Source organism: Pagrus pagrus (genome assembly GCF_965226575.1).
Source record: "Pagrus pagrus genome assembly, chromosome: 13".
Lineage (NCBI taxonomy): Eukaryota > Metazoa > Chordata > Actinopteri > Spariformes > Sparidae > Pagrus > Pagrus pagrus.
Genome location: NC_140197.1, coordinates 6,623,563 through 6,639,584, shown reverse-complemented (window position 1 = coordinate 6,639,584; position 16,022 = coordinate 6,623,563). Strand labels below are relative to the sequence as shown.

The window sequence follows — 16,022 nt, the reverse complement described above, 5'->3', positions numbered from 1 at the left end:
AAACAAATGGACACCAAGGAGGCTGGCTAGGCGTCTATTCAAGGATTAGGGATATTTTCTCCTGTGATCTCATGTGAGATTTCGTTCTCTAATATTATGTAAATAATGATAACATTTGTATAGCAACTTTATAAAAATCCAGTTACAAGTATTTTACAACAGCCAAACAAAAAAATTGAGAAAAAAAGCACAAAAAAAAAAACATAAAAAACTAAACAGAGGAAAAAGTCACACAGCAAATAAAACCATCGACCTGTTCCGATTGGGGATAACAAGATAACATTTAATTTAATAATTTAATGTCAAATATCTTTCACATCTCAAGTTTTTCATAATTAATTATTTTAAAATGCAGCAGTAAAACAACTTGAAAATTATAGGCTGTTGGGTTGAGTTTGCAAATAATAATTTGATTTGATTTTTGTATATAACGTTTAATATCTATTTAGAAATTAATGTGATGTTGTTGTTGTGATTATTATTATTATTATTATTATTATTATATAACATCTAATTATCAAAAGTGCTGTAGTGAAAAACAAGAAAGTTATAACAGATGTAGATCTATGCATTTCATTCTCATTTTAAATGACCTTTGTGTGATTTGAGTATAGATTTGAGTTTATGAGGTGCAACTGAATGCACGTGAAGTCCCTCTGACTGTCAACAGCAGTAGAGGACAGACACATAGATACATTAGTGGAGACAAAAGAAACCAAAATGCAGCCCGACTCGGCAAAGCTTTTATTAAATGACTTTCGGTATAATGTATCAGTGTGGTGGAGAGTCTTAACATAGTCTTAACATCTTACAACTACATTAGTTGTACAAAATGGCACACATTTTGTATCTGCAACTTAGGAGCAAATTCTCCGGTGTAAAACTAATGCATGAACTTTACAGTAACAAAAGACAACACTCTCTCCATGTAGCAGTTAACTCGCCACAATGTCAACAACGGGGAAATAGGCCACATTAATGATGTTAAGTCATGTGAATGATACCCACAATTGCACAATTACTTAAAGAAACAGTTTACCCAAAAATGAAAATTCAGTCATAATCTAGTCACCCCCATGCCACAGGAAAAGTCAAGTGAAGTTTAGTAGTCCACAAAACATTTCTGGAACTTTACAGCAAAAACAGCGTTCCGGCATTCTCCTGAGCAACTGAAGTAGTAGGGGATATGTTTAAAAATGAAAGAAATCAACCAACAAAAAAACATAACAAAAGGTTCCATACAGCTCGTCTAGTATAATCCAAGTCTCTGAAGTCCCAAGATCCCAAATTGATTTGAAAAGACCTTATTTACACCCTTTTTTAAAGCCTAAATCTTCACTGCAGCTGCTAAGCTAAAGGCATCAGCGCGCACCCTGTCTGAAGTGTGTGAACAGTGAACAAGTTCAACCGCCTGTCAAGGATACCTGGCTAACTCGAATGGAGCCATTTTATTTTTTTTAGGTTTTAAAACAAGTCCCCAGCTACTTCAGTTGTTTAGGAGAATGATGCAAGGCTGTTTTTCTGTGAAGCTCAAGGAATGTTTTGTTCACATTCATTTGTAACTGGTCACAATATTTTAAAGAAAAAGTAATAGCAGCAGAGTGGTGATTATAATTATGATTTGCAATGATGGAATTAGCACTGTGGAACTGTCCTTCATACAGAACTTATCAAAGACAGCATAGAGGAAGAGATGAGTTTGTATTAACATCAAACAGTATCAACAGCTTCTTAATAGAATATAAAACATACTCATAAACAGGAGGAAATGAGATGAGACCCTGCCACCAATGTAAGCCTGTTTATAAAGAGGACACTATTTGAGAATATAGGGTTTGTTATTTATTAGTGTATGCAATGCAAATAACCAAAACCAAAAAAGGAAATGTTTTCTGAAGGCTCTCTGTTGGAGTATTGAATTGTGCCATTATCCACTAAGAACACCATCACTGTGAGCAACTGTAGTAGCATAGAAACCATCACACAGGATGGGGAAGATGGGTGTTGTGTGAAGACTCAGACATGGTATTGATGAAAGAGATATATGCTACAGATTGTACTTTCAGTAATGCTGCTGCACGCTTAATTGCCCTGGTGGCAGTCTGATGGTGAATTATTAATGTGGACCATGATGTATTTTTATTAAAACTGTCTTGAGAAGCCGACTCCAAATAAATCCTGTGACACAGCTAGGAAACCAAGTTTACTTTGTGTGTGTGTGTGTGTGTGTGTGTGTGTGTGTGTGTGATCATAAAATGTTTCTTCATGAATCGAGGGTCGAAGGACAGAGGGTGTCGTCTCTGTACAGATTGTAAAGCCCTCTGAGGCAAACTGTGATTTGTGAATTTGGGCTATACAAATAAAATTTGATTTGATTTGATTTGATGTCTGTAAGGGGGCCTGACATGACATGATTGATAGTATCAACAAGCCTATATGTGCATGTTGCTTTGCTGCAGTCCCACAGAATAGGTTTGAATGAGCCAAATGGCTCTTGGGGCCACCCTGATACTTGAGAAATTACTGATTAACAGAGAGGGCAAAGACAGGGTGAAATCAGTCTATCGGCTATGAATATTAGAAGCTTAGTTCTCTAGGAATCTCCTCACATAAATGTTAAAACTCGATCAAAATGCAGTGCTGACACATACGTGGAAATCATGGGGTTATATTATGTTGTTATATTCAACATAATCAGTTGAATATAACCTACGCAACATTTGAATATATTTTTTGTTTTCTTATTGTGTGTAAAATGGCTGCCATGATGTCACTTTGTTTATCATTTAAAAAATGAGGGAAGAAATAGGCCTAAATCATTTATACAGCAAACACTGTGTGAGCAAGTTTCAGGCAGGTGTTGTTGCATTCTCAACTTTTCCACAGCAAAAACAAACAAAATTAAAGCTGCAAGCAGCGATGAACGGGCCCTCGCAGTCCACGTGTGTCCGGGCGTGCTGCTGTCGCTACATGCTGCCGTCGGGGCATGCTGCTGTCGGGGCATGCTGCTGTCGGGGCTTGCTCATGCAACAACTTCCGTTGAGGAGTCAAAAGTGGAGGCAGTCAAGCTGTTGTTTCGTAATTTAGCAATAAAAGCGCCCCCTATTGGCCGCTTTGCACCAAATTTTTCACAAACGGTCATCGGGCCATGGAACACAATTAAAACTAGAAAAATTGTATTTCTTGCGAAAATACAGTGTGAATGCTGACGGCTGAAGTGATTTTGCAAAATCTGCTGGATGCGCTGGAAAACGCTTGCCTAATGCATAAAAAAATGCCTAAAACTATGAGAATGAATGGTCAAGAATTTGCAGAAAAAGCAGATTTTTTCAAAAGCTGAAAAGGAAGAAAGGCTTAAAAGTAATAGGTTGAAAGAGCTTAAAAAGCTGAACATTTTGATAATTGAACGGTTTCTCTAGCTGAACATGAAGCTGAATGTTTTGATAGTTGAATGGTTTCTATAGCTGAACATAAAGCTGAATGTTTTGATAGTTGAACAGTTTCTCTAGCTGAACATAAAGCTGAATGTTTTGATAGTTGAACAGATTCTCTAGCTGAACATGAAGCTGAATTTTTGAAAAAGCTGAAAAGGTTGAAAAGCTGAAAGTAATAGGCTGAAAGAGCTTAATGAGCTGAACAGTTTGACAGCCAAACAGTTTCTGTAGCTGCACATATGCTGGAGCAGTAGCAGAACCAAAGCTGAAAATGTCCCCATAAGAATGAATGGGAAAAGACCTCCCAAACACCTGCAGGTTTAGAAAAAAGTGTAATGGTTATGGCCAAAATATGTATACAGTGAGTAACAGGAGACATTGCTGAACCATGTGATGTATTTTTTATTTCTGTAGAGTGAAAAACGAGGGCACAAGAGCAAGAGACAAAACCGGTACCGTCTGCTCCACTCCAGAGATTTAGGCTCAAAGTTAACACTGCGGCTTATGGCGGAGTTGCTGGAGTTCTTGTCACTCTAAGGCTTCCACAGCCAAAAGTTTAAGTCGCACATCTGAAATAAGATGATCATATGAAAGCCAACAAGATTTCCTACATTTCTATGTATATATTGTCTATGTGAAGTAAAAGCTGTGGGACCCAAATCAAGCGGAAGAGAGTTTTTTCTAAAGTTTTTGCAGCTGCTCTCCACTCTAGCGATGATGTCACCCACTCTAGCTCACGCAATACACACCCATTATAAACCCAGAAGAGGAGCTAAAAATCCTTCAAACTAGCTGTTCTTTCATCATTTAGCAAAAAGCGCCACCTATTGGTTGATTTGCACCAAATTTTGTACAAACCCCCATCAGGCCATCCAACACAATTACAAAAAGTTTAGTGTTAATTGGACTGTATTTCATAGGCAAGACTGTGTGTTTGGCCACAATGTGCAGGAAATTGTTGTTTTATATTTTGGGCGTTCTTTGGACTATCACAATTCTTTTAATAACTTTTTGTCAGGAGGGTCCATAGATGCTGTGTGCAAAGTTTTGTGGAAATGGGATAAATTGCCTAGGAGGAGTTCGAAAAAATAGGTTAGCGGTATTTAGCGAATTTGCGAATGGAATTCTGGCGCGAAAGTGGGCGTGGCCTACATCAATCAATTCATCTGGATTCAGGGAACATGTAGACATAGGGTTTTAAACTGTGTGACATATTATGTGGGAGTTATTAGCCAAAAACGGTTTTGTCTTGATAACAGCGCCACCTGCTGGTCATTTTTGGTGTGTGAGTTACAGGGGCCAGTCTATACCACCCCAATGAGTTTCATATCCATAAGTGTTATGGTGTTGGCACAGTGCCAAATCTAAGATGAAGCTGCCACCAGAGCGCCACCTAGTGTCAGATCGGCAACACATTCGTCAGGTATCCTCAAGAGGGCATTGGCAACGAGTGTACCAAGTTTTGTGTTAATCCGACCAACCGATGTTGAGATATAAAATAGTTGAATTTAAACAGTGCCACCTGGTGGTCATCATCCCACATTTTTAACAGAGCCTTAGGGCCTCATGTGGAAGTAGGATCCTGAGTTTGAAGTCATTCGGACACATCGACGTGGAGATATGCAACACTTCCTGTCTGGAGCGAAATCTGCAGGAAGTTATAATTTAATAACTCGAGTATTCTTTGGTATATCAAAATTCTTTTAATAACTTTTTGTCAGGAGGGTCCACAGATGCTGTGTGCAAAGTTTGGTGCACATCTGTGAAAATGCCTGGGAGGAGTTCGAAAAAGTAGGTTTGCGACATTTGGCGAGCTAGCGAAAAAAAACGTTAGGCGGAAGTGGGCGTGGCCTATATCAGGAGATTCAGCACAATTCACTGAAGGCGGGGATATAAGGTTTTTGAATGTGTGATAAATTATGCGGGAGTTATTAGCCAAAACGCACTTTCCTTGAGTATAGCGCCACCTAGTGGTGAAAATTCACAACAACAATAGATTATAAAAATTTTCGCCAGGTGTGACATATATTCCAAGTTTGGCGAGTTTTGGGGTATGTTCAGGCAGTGAAAAATGCGATTTTGGGGATGGAACAATAATAATTAAAGCTGCAAGCAGCGATGAACGGGCCCTCGCAGTCCACGCGTGTCGGGGCATGCTGCTGTTGCGGCGTGCTGCTGTCAGGGCATGCTGCTGTTGGGGCTTGCTCATGTAATAAGTTCCGTCGAGGAAAGAGAAGTGACAGTAAAGCTGTTGTTTTGTCATTTAGATAGCACCACCTGCTGGTCATTTTTGGTGTGTGAGTGACAGGCGCCAGTCTATACCACCCCTATGAGTTTCATATCCATAAGTGTTATGGTGTGGGCACAGTGGCAAATAAAAAATGAAACTGCCACCACAGCGCCAGCTAGTGTCGGATCGGTAAGACCTTCGTCAGCTATCCTCAGGAGGGCATTGGCAATGAGTGTACCAAGTTTCATGTTAATCCGACAAACCAATGTGGAGATATAAATTACTCCAATTTAAAGAGCGCCACCTAGTGGTCATCGGGCCAAATTTTGAACAGAGCCTTAGGGCCTCATGGGGAAGTAGGATCCTGAGTTTGAAGTCATTCGGACACACCAATGTGGAGATATGCAACACTTCCTGTTTTGAGGTAAATCTGCAGGAAGTTGTTATTTAATAACTTGAGTATTTTTTGGTATATCAAAATTCTTTTAATAACTTTTTGTCAGGAGGGTCCACAGATGCTGTGTGCAAAGTTTTGTGCAAATTGGTGAAATTCCCTGGGAGGAGTTCGAAAAAGTAGGTTTGCGACATTTTGTGAGCTAGCGAAAAAAAACGGTAGGCGGATATGGGCGTGGCCTATACCTAGAGATTCAGGAGGATTCACTGAACGTGTGGATGTAAGGTTTTTGAATGTGCGACAAAGTATGTGGGAGTTATTAGGCAAAACGCACTTTCCTTGATAATAGCGCCACCTAGTGGCGAAAATTCACAATGACAACAGATTATAAAATTTTTCGCCAGGTGTGACGTATATTCCAAGTTTGGTGAGTTTTGGGGTATGTTCAGGCAGTGAAAAATGCGATCATTTGGGAAAAATAAAAATAATTAAAACTGCAAGCAGTGATGATCGGGCCCTCGCAGGGTATGCTCCCGTCGGGGCATGCTGCTGTCGAGGCATGCTGCTGTCGGGGCATGCAGCTGTCGGGGCTTCTTCATGCAACAACTTCCGTTGAGGAATGAAAAGTGAAGGCAGTCAAGCTGTTCTTTCATCATTTAGCAATAAAAGCGCCATCTATTGGCCGATTTGCACCAAATTTAGCACAAGCCGTCAGTTGGCCATGGAACACAATAAGTTAAAGTCTTGTGTTAATCGGACTGTATTTCGTCAATATACGCAAGATTGACTGTTTGACCACAATGTGCAGGAAATTGTAATTCTATATTTTGGGTGTTTATTGGACTATCAAAATTGTTTTAATAACTTTTTGTGGTCAGCATCCACAGATGGTGTGTGCAAAATTTGGTGCACATCGGTGAAATTGCCTGGGAGGAGTTCGAAAAAGTAGGTTTGAGACATTCCGGAATGTGCAAATGGAAATGTACGTCGAAAGTGGGCGTGGCCGACATCACACAATTCAGCTGAATGCAGGGAACACATAGATATAAGGTTTAACAATGTGCTCCATATTATGTGGGAGTTATTAGCCAAAAACGGTTTTGTGTTGAAAATAGCGCCACCTGCTGGTCATTTTTGGTGTGTGAGTTACAGGGGCCAGTCTATAGCACCCCTATGAATTTCATATCCATAAGTGTTATGGTGTGGGCACAGTGCGAAATATAAAATGAGACGGCCACCAGAGCGCCACCTAGTGTCGGATCTGGAACACATTTGTCAGCTATCCTCAGGAGGGCATTGGGAATAACTGTACCAAGTTTTGTGATAATCCGACCAACCGATGTTGAGATATAAAATAGTTCAATTTAAACAGCGCCACCTGGTGGTCATCGTCCCAAATTTTGCACAGAGCCTTAGGGGCTCATGGGGAAGTACTATCCTGAGTTTGAAGTCATTCGGACACACCAATGTGGAGAAATGCAACACTTCCTGTTTTGAGCGAAATCTGCAGGAAGTTGTAATTTAATAACTTGAGTATTATTTGGAATATCAAAATTATTTTAATAAGTTTTTGTCATGAGGGTCCACAGATGCTGTGTGCAAAGTTTGGTGCAAATTGGTGAAATTGCCTGGGAGGAGTTTGAAAAAGTAGGTTTGCGACATTTTGCGAGCTAGCGAAAAAAAACGGTAGGCGGATATGGGCGTGGCCTATACCCAGAGATTCAGGAGGATTCACTGAACGCGTGGATATAAGGTTTTTGAATGTGCGACAAAGTATGTGGGAGTTATTAGGCAAAACGCACTTTCCTTGATAATAGCGCCACCTAGTGGTGAAAATTCACAATGACAACAGATTATAAAATTTTTCGCGAGGCCTGATGTATTTACCAAATAAAATCGCGATTTCATCCAAGTTCAGGCAGTGAAAAATGCGATCATTTGGGACAAAGGAAAATAATAATAATAATAATAATCATTACAATTACAATAGGGTCCTTGCAGGTTCCCTGCTCGGGCCCTAATTAAAACTGCGAGCAGTGATGTACGGGCCCTCGCAGTCCACGCGTGTCGGGGCATGCTGCCGTCGGGGCTTGTTCATGCAACAACTTCCGTTGAGTAATGAAAAGTGAAGGCAGTCAAGGGAAAAACGGTTTTGTCTTGATAACAGCGCCACCTAGTGGTAATTTTTGGTGTGTGAGGTACAGGGGCCAGTGTGTACCACCCCAATGAATTTCATATCCATAAGTATTGTGGTGTGGGCACAGTGCCAAAAACAAAATGAATCTGCCGCCAGAGCGCCACCTAGTGTCGGAGCGGTAAGACCTTGGTCAGCCATCCTCAGGAGGGCATTTGCAATAAGTGTACCAAGTTTCATGTCAATCAGACAAACGGATGTGGAGATATAAATTACTTCAATTTAAAGAGCGCCACCTAGTGGTGGTCGTCCAAAATTTGGCACAGAGCCTTAGGGGCTCATGGGGAAGTATTATCCTGAGTTTCATGTCATTCGGACACACCAATGTGGAGATATGCAACACTTCCTGTTTTGACCGAAATCTGCAGGAAATTGTTATTTAATAACTTGAGTATTCTTTGGAATATCAAAATTCTTTTAATAACTTTTTGTCAGGAGGGTCCACAGATGCTGTGTGCAAAGTTTCGTGCAAATCGGTCGAACTGCCTGGGAGGAGTTCGAAAAAGTAGGTTTGCGACATTTTGCGAGCTAGCGAAAAAAAACGGTAGGCGGATATGGGCGTGGCCTATACCCAGAGATTCAGGAGGATTCACTGAACGTGTGAATATAAGGTTTTTGAATGTGCGACAAAGTATGTGGGAGTTATAAGGCGAAACGCACTTTCCTTGATAATAGCGCCACCTAGTGGTGAAAATTCACAACGACAACAGATTATAAAAATTTTCGCCAGGTGTGACGTATATTCCAAGTTTGGTGAGTTTTGGGGTATGTTCAGGCAGTGAAAAATGCGATCATTTTGGCCTAAAAATAATAAAAAAAAAAATAATAATAATCACTACAAAAACAATAGGGTCCTTGCAGGTTCCCTGCTCGGGCCCTAAAAATTAAAACTGCAAGCAGTGATGAACGGGCCCTCGCAGTCCACGCGTGTCGGGGTGTGCTGCGGTCGGGGCCTGCCAGTTACCCGGCCGCATTGCCCGATTATTGTGTATGTATGTCTTAACTGTCCGTGTGTTAATGGGACTGCATTTGGTCAAGATATGGAAGACTGTCTGTTTGAACAGAATTTGCAGGGAATTGTAATTCTATATTTTGGGTGTTTATTGGAGTATCAAAATTGTTTTAATAAGTTTTTGTCGTGAGCATGTACAGATGCTGTGTGCAAAGTTTGGTGCAAATCGGTGAAATTGCCTGGGAGGAGTTCGAAAAAGTAGGTTTTTCAGTTTGCGCGATTTTGCGAATGGAAATTTGGGGTGAACGTGGGCGTGGCCTACATCAATCACTTCATCTGGATTCAGGGAACACGTAGATATAAGGCTTTGAACTGTGCGACATATTATGTGGGAGTTATTCACCGAAAACGCTTTTCTCTTGATAACAGCGCCACCTGCTGGTCATTTTTGGTGTGTGAGTTACAGGGGCCAGTCTATACCACCCCAATGAGTTTCATATCCATAAGTGTTATGGTGTGGGCACAGTGCCAAATGTAAAATGAAACTGCCACCAGAGCGCCACCTAGTGTGGGATCGGTAAGACCTTCATCAGCTATCCTCAGGAGGGCACCGGCAATGAGTGTACCAAGTTTCATGTTAATCCGACAAACCAATGTGGAGATATAAATTACTCCAATTTAAAGAGCGCCACCTAGTGGTCATCGGGCCAAATTTTGAACAGAGCCTTAGGGCCTCATAGGGAAGTAGGATCCTGAGTTTGAAGTCATTCGGACACACCAATGTGGAGATATGCAAAACTTCCTGTTTTGAACGAAATCTGCAGGAATTTGTAATTTAATAACTTGAGTATTTTTTGGTATATCAAAATTCTTTTAATAACTTTTTGTCAGGAGGGTCCACAGATGCTGTGTGCAAAGTTTTGTGCAAATTGGTGAAATTCCCTGGGAGGAGTTCGAAAAAGTAGGTTTGCGACATTTTGTGAGCTAGCGAAAAAAAACGGTAGGCGGATATGGGCGTGGCCTATACCCAGAGATTCAGGAGGATTCACTGAACGTGTGGATGTAAGGTTTTTGAATGTGCGACAAAGTATGTGGGAGTTATTAGGCAAAACGCACTTTCCTTGATAATAGCGCCACCTAGTGGCGAAAATTCACAATGACAACAGATTATAAAATTTTTCGCCAGGTGTGACGTATATTCCAAGTTTGGTGAGTTTTGGGGTATGTTCAGGCAGTGAAAAATGCGATCATTTGGGAAAAATAAAAATAAAAATAATTAAAACTGCAAGCAGTGATGAACGGGCCCTCGCAGTCCACGTACGTTGGGCTGTGGCGCCGTCGGAGGCCTGTGCGCCCAGTTGTGTGCTTGCCCGTTGGCTGTGGAAATGTGGTACCTAATGTAAATGGGATCCGTGTCACACAAAACACAACAGTGACATCTTCAGTGACTTCCTGTGTCCAGTGGGTGGCGCTATAGATATGACACAGTATTGATGCAGAGACGTGTTGAGGGCGAGCCCCTCTACATGTGTGAGCAATTTGATGCCGATGGGAAATTGTATGTTGAAGTTATCAGGACTTCCTGCTTGATGGCGAAGGATTGAATTTGAAGGAAAATGGCGAACTTCCTGCTGGACTGAGGGTATGTGTCCTAGAGGGTTTTTTGTGCGGCTGGTGATGATAGATAAGCCTACCGAATTTTGTTCATGTACGTGCATGTAGGGGGCAGGGCTTAAATGTTGAAATATTCCAGGGGGCGCTATGGAGCCATTTAGCGCCACCTGCTCGTCATTTTTGGTGTGTGAGTTACAGGGGCCAGTCTATACCACCCCAATGAGTTTCATATCCATAAGTGTTATGGTGTGGGCACAGTGCCAAATCTAAGATGAAACTGCCACCAGAGCGCCACCTAGTGTCGGATCGGTAACACATTCGTCAGCTATCCTCTGGAGGGCACTGGCAATGAGTGTACCAAGTTTCATGTTAATCCGACAAACGGATGTGGAGATATAAATTACTTAAATTTAAAGAGCGCCACCTAGTGGTGATGTCCCGAAATTTTGCACAGAGCCTTAGGGGCTCATGGGGAAGGAGGATCCTGAGTTTGAAGTCATTCGGACACACCAATGTGGAGATATGCAAAACTTCCTGTTTTGAGCGAAATCTGCAGGAATTAGTAATTTAATAACTTGAGTACTTTTTGGTATATCAAAATTCTTTTAATAACTTTTTGTCAGGAGGGTCCACAGATGCTGTGTGCAAAGTTTTGTGCAAATTGGTGAAATTCCCTGGGAGGAGTTCGAAAAAGTAGGTTTGCGACATTTTGCGAGCTAGCGAAAAAAAACGGTAGGCGGATATGGGCGTGGCCTATACCCAGAGATTCAGGAGGATTCACTGAACGCGTGGCTGTAAGGTTTTTGAATGTGCGACAAAGTATGTGGGAGTTATTAGGCAAAACGCACTTTCCTTGATAATAGCGCCACCTAGTGGCGAAAATTCACAATGACAACAGATTATAAAATTTTTCGCCAGGTCTGATCTATATTCCAAGTTTGGCGAGTTTTGGGGTATGTTCAGGCAGTGAAAAATGCGATCATTTTGGCAGAAGAAAAATAACAAAAAATAATTAAAGCTGCAAGCAGCGATGAACGGGCCCTCGCAGTCCACGCGTGTCGGGGCATGCTGATGTCGGGGCATGCTGATGTCGCGGCGTGCTGCTGTCGCTACATGCTGCTGTCGGGGCATGCTGCTGTCGCGGCTTGTTCATGCAAGAACTTCCGCTGAGGAATCAAAAGTGAAGGCAGGCAAGCTGTTCTTTCGTCATTTCGCAATAAAAGCGCCCCCTATTGGGCGATTTTCACCAAATTTTTCACAAACCGTCATCGTGCCATGGAACACAATTAAAAAAACTTCAGTGTTAATGGGAGTGTATTTCATGAAGATATGGAAGATTGTCTGCCTGACCACAATGTGCAGGAAATTGTTGTTTCATATTTTGGCCATTGTTTGGACTATCATAAATCTTTTAATAACTTTTTGTCAGGAGGGTCCACAGATGCTGTGTGCAAAGTTTTGTGCAAATTGGAGAAATTGGCTGGGAGGAGTTCGAAAAAGTAGGTTTGTGACATTCCGGAATGTGCAAATGGAAATGTACGTCGAAAGTGGGCGTGGCCTACATCACACAATTCAGCTGAATGCAGGGAACACATAGATATAAGGTTTAACAATGTGCTCCATATTATGTGGGAGTTATTAGCCAAAAACGGTTTTGTGTTGAAAATAGCGCCACCTGCTGGTCATTTTTGGTGTGTGAGTTACAGGGGCCAGTCTATACCACCCCAATGAGTTTCATATGCATAAGTGTTATGGTGTGGGCACAGTGCCAAATAAAAAATGAAACTGCCACCAGAGCGCCACCTAGTGTCGGATCGGTATGACCTTCGTCAGATATCCTCAGGAGGGCATTGGCAATGAGCGTAGCAAGTTTCATGTTAATCCGACAAACGGATGTGGAGATATAAATTACTTCAATTTAAAGAGCGCCACCTAGTGGTCATGAGACAAAATTTAGTACAGAGCCGTAGGGGCTCATGGGGAAGTAGTATCTTGAGTTTGAAGTCATTCGGACACACCAGTGTGGAGATATGCAAAACTTCCTGTTTTGAGCGAAATCTGCAGGAATTTGTAATTTAATAACTTGAGTATTTTTTGGTGTATCAAAATTCTTTTAATAACTTTTTGTCAGGAGGGTCCACTGATGCTGTGTGCAAAGTTTTGTGCAAATTGGTGAAATTGCCTGGGAGGAGTTCGAAAAAGTAGGTTTGCGACATTTTGCGAGCTAGCGAAAAAAAACGGTAGGCGGATATGGGCGTGGCCTATACCCAGAGATTCAGGAGGATTCACTGAACGCGTGGATATAAGGATTTTGAATGTGCGACAAAGTATGTGGGAGTTATTAGGCAAAACGCACTTTCCTTGATAACAGCGCCACCTAGTGGTGCAAATTCACAACGACGACAGATTATAAAATTTTTCGCCAGGTGTGACGTATATTCCAAGTTTGGCGAGTTTTGGGGTATGTTAAGGCAGTGAAAAATGCGATCATTTGGGATAAATAAAAATAATAATAAACATTACAATTACAATAGGGACCTCGCAGGTTTCCTGCTCGGGCCCTAATAATAATCATTACAATTACAATAGGGTCCTCGCAGGTTCCCTGCTCGGGCCCTAATTAAAACTGCGAGCAGTGATGAACGGGCCCTCGCAGTCCACGCGTGTCGGGGCATGCTGCCGTCGGGGCTTGTTCATGCAACAACTTCCGTTGACTAAAGAAAAGTGAAGGCAGTCAAGGGAAAAACGGTTTTGTCTTGATAACAGCGCCACCTAGTGGTAATTTTTGGTGTGTGAGTTACAGGGGCCAGTGTGTACCACCCCAATGAATTTCATATCCATAAGTATTATGGTTTGGGCACAGTGCCAAAAACAAAATGAAACTGCCGCCAGAGCGCCACCTAGTGTCGGAGCGGTAAGACCTTCGTCAGCCATCCTCAGGAGGGCATTTGCAATAAGTGTACCAAGTTTCATGTCAATCAGACAAACGGATGTGGAGATATAAATTACTTCAATTTAAAGAGCGCCATCTAGTGGTGGTCGGCCAAAATTTGGCACAGAGCCTTAGGGGCTCATGGCGAAGTATTATCCTGAGTTTCATGTCATTCGGACACACCAATGTGGAGATATGCAACACTTCCTGTTTTGACCGAAATCTGCAGGAAATTGTTATTTAATAACTTGAGTATTCTTTGGAATATCAAAATTCTTTTAATAACTTTTTGTCAGGAGGGTCCACAGATGCTGTGTGCAAAGTTTCGTGCAAATCGGTCGAACTGCCTGGGAGGAGTTCGAAAAAGTAGGTTTGCGACATTTTGCGAGCTAGCGAAAAAAAACGGTAGGCGGATATGGGCGTGGCCTATACCCAGAGATTCAGGAGGATTCACTGAACGCGTGGATATAAGGTTTTTGAATGTGCGACAAAGTATGTGGGAGTTATTAGGCAAAACGCACTTTCGTTGATAATAGCGCCACCTAGTGGTGAAAATTCACAACGACAACAGATTATAAAATTTTTCGCCAGGTCTGATCTATATTCCAAGTTTGGTGAGTTTTGGGGTATGTTCAGGCAGTGAAAAATGCGATCATTTTGGCAGAAGAAAAATAACAAATAACAAAAAATAATCATTACAATTACAATAGGGTCCTTGCAGGTTCCCTGCTCGGGCCCTAATAATTAAAGCTGCAAGCAGCGATGAACGGGCCCTCGCAGTCCACGCGTGTCGGGGCATGCTGATGTCGGGGCATCCTGATGTCGCGGCGTGCTGCTGTCGCTACATGCTGCTGTCGGGGCATGCTGCTGTCGTGGCTTGTTCATGCAAGAACTTCCGCTGAGGAATCAAAAGTGAAGGCAGGCAAGCTGTTCTTTCGTCATTTCGCAATAAAAGCGCCCCCTATTGGGCGATTTTCACCAAATTTTTCACAAACCGTCATCGTGCCATGGAACACAATTAAAAAAACTTTAGTGTTAATGGGAGTGTATTTCATCAAGATATGGAAGATTGTCTGCCTGACCAGAATGTGCAGGAAATTGCTGTTTCATATTTTGGCCATTGTTTGGACTATCATAAATCTTTTAATAACTTTTTGTCAGGAGGGTCCACAGATGCTGTGTGCAAAGTTTTGTGCAAATTGGAGAAATTGGCTGGGAGGAGTTCGAAAAAGTAGGTTTGTGACATTCCGGAATGTGCAAATGGAAATGTACGTCGAAAGTGGGCGTGGCCTACATCACACAATTCAGCTGAATGCAGGGAACACATAGATATAAGGTTTAACAATGTGCTCCATATTATGTGGGAGTTATTAGCCAAAAACGGTTTTGTGTTGAAAATAGCGCCACCTGCTGGTCATTTTTGGTGTGTGAGTTACAGGGGCCAGTCTATACCACCCCAATGAGTTTCATATGCATAAGTGTTATGGTGTGGGCACAGTACCATATTTAAAATGAAACTGCCACCAGAGTGCCACCTAGTGGCAGATCGGTAACCCCTTTTTCAGCTATCCTCAGGAGGGCATTGGGAATAAGTGTAGCAAGTTTTGTGATAATCCGACTAACCGATGTTGAGATATAAAATAGTTCAATTTAAACAGCGCCACCTGGTGGTCATCATCCCAAATTTTGCACAGAGCCTTAGGGGCTCATGGGGAAGTACTATCCTGATTTTGAAGTCATTCGGACACACCAATGTGGAGAAATGCAACACTTCCTGTTTGGAGCGAAATCTGCAGGAAGTTGTAATTTAATAACTTGAGTATTATTTGGAATATCAAAATTGTTTTAATAAGTTTTTGTCAGTAGGGTCCACAGATGCTGTGTGCAAAGTTTGGTGCAAATCGGTCAAAGTGCCTGGGAGGAGTTCGAAAAAGTAGGTTTGCGACATTTTGCGAGCTAGCGAAAAAAAACGGTAGGCGGATATGGGCGTGGCCTATACCCAGAGATTCAGGAGGATTCACTGAACGCGTGGATATAAGGTTTTTGAATGTGCGACAAAGTATGTGGGAGTTATTAGGCAAAACGCACTTTCGTTGATAATAGCGCCACCTAGTGGCGAAAATTGACAACGACAACAGATTATAAAATTTTTCGCCAGGTGTGACGTATATTCCAAGTTTGGTGAGTTTTGGGGTATGTTCAGGCAGTGAAAAATGCGATTTTGGGGATGGAACAATAATAATAATAATTAAAGCTGCAAGCAGCGATGAAC

The 16,022-nt window shown here is 41.9% G+C and overlaps 1 protein-coding gene across 6 annotated transcripts in view; it reads left to right on the top strand.

Annotated features, from left to right (window-relative positions):
- The window catches only part of rbfox1 (RNA binding fox-1 homolog 1), a 433,204-nt gene that overhangs the window by 269,797 nt on the left and 147,385 nt on the right, over positions 1-16,022 (top strand). The window lies entirely within an intron of this gene.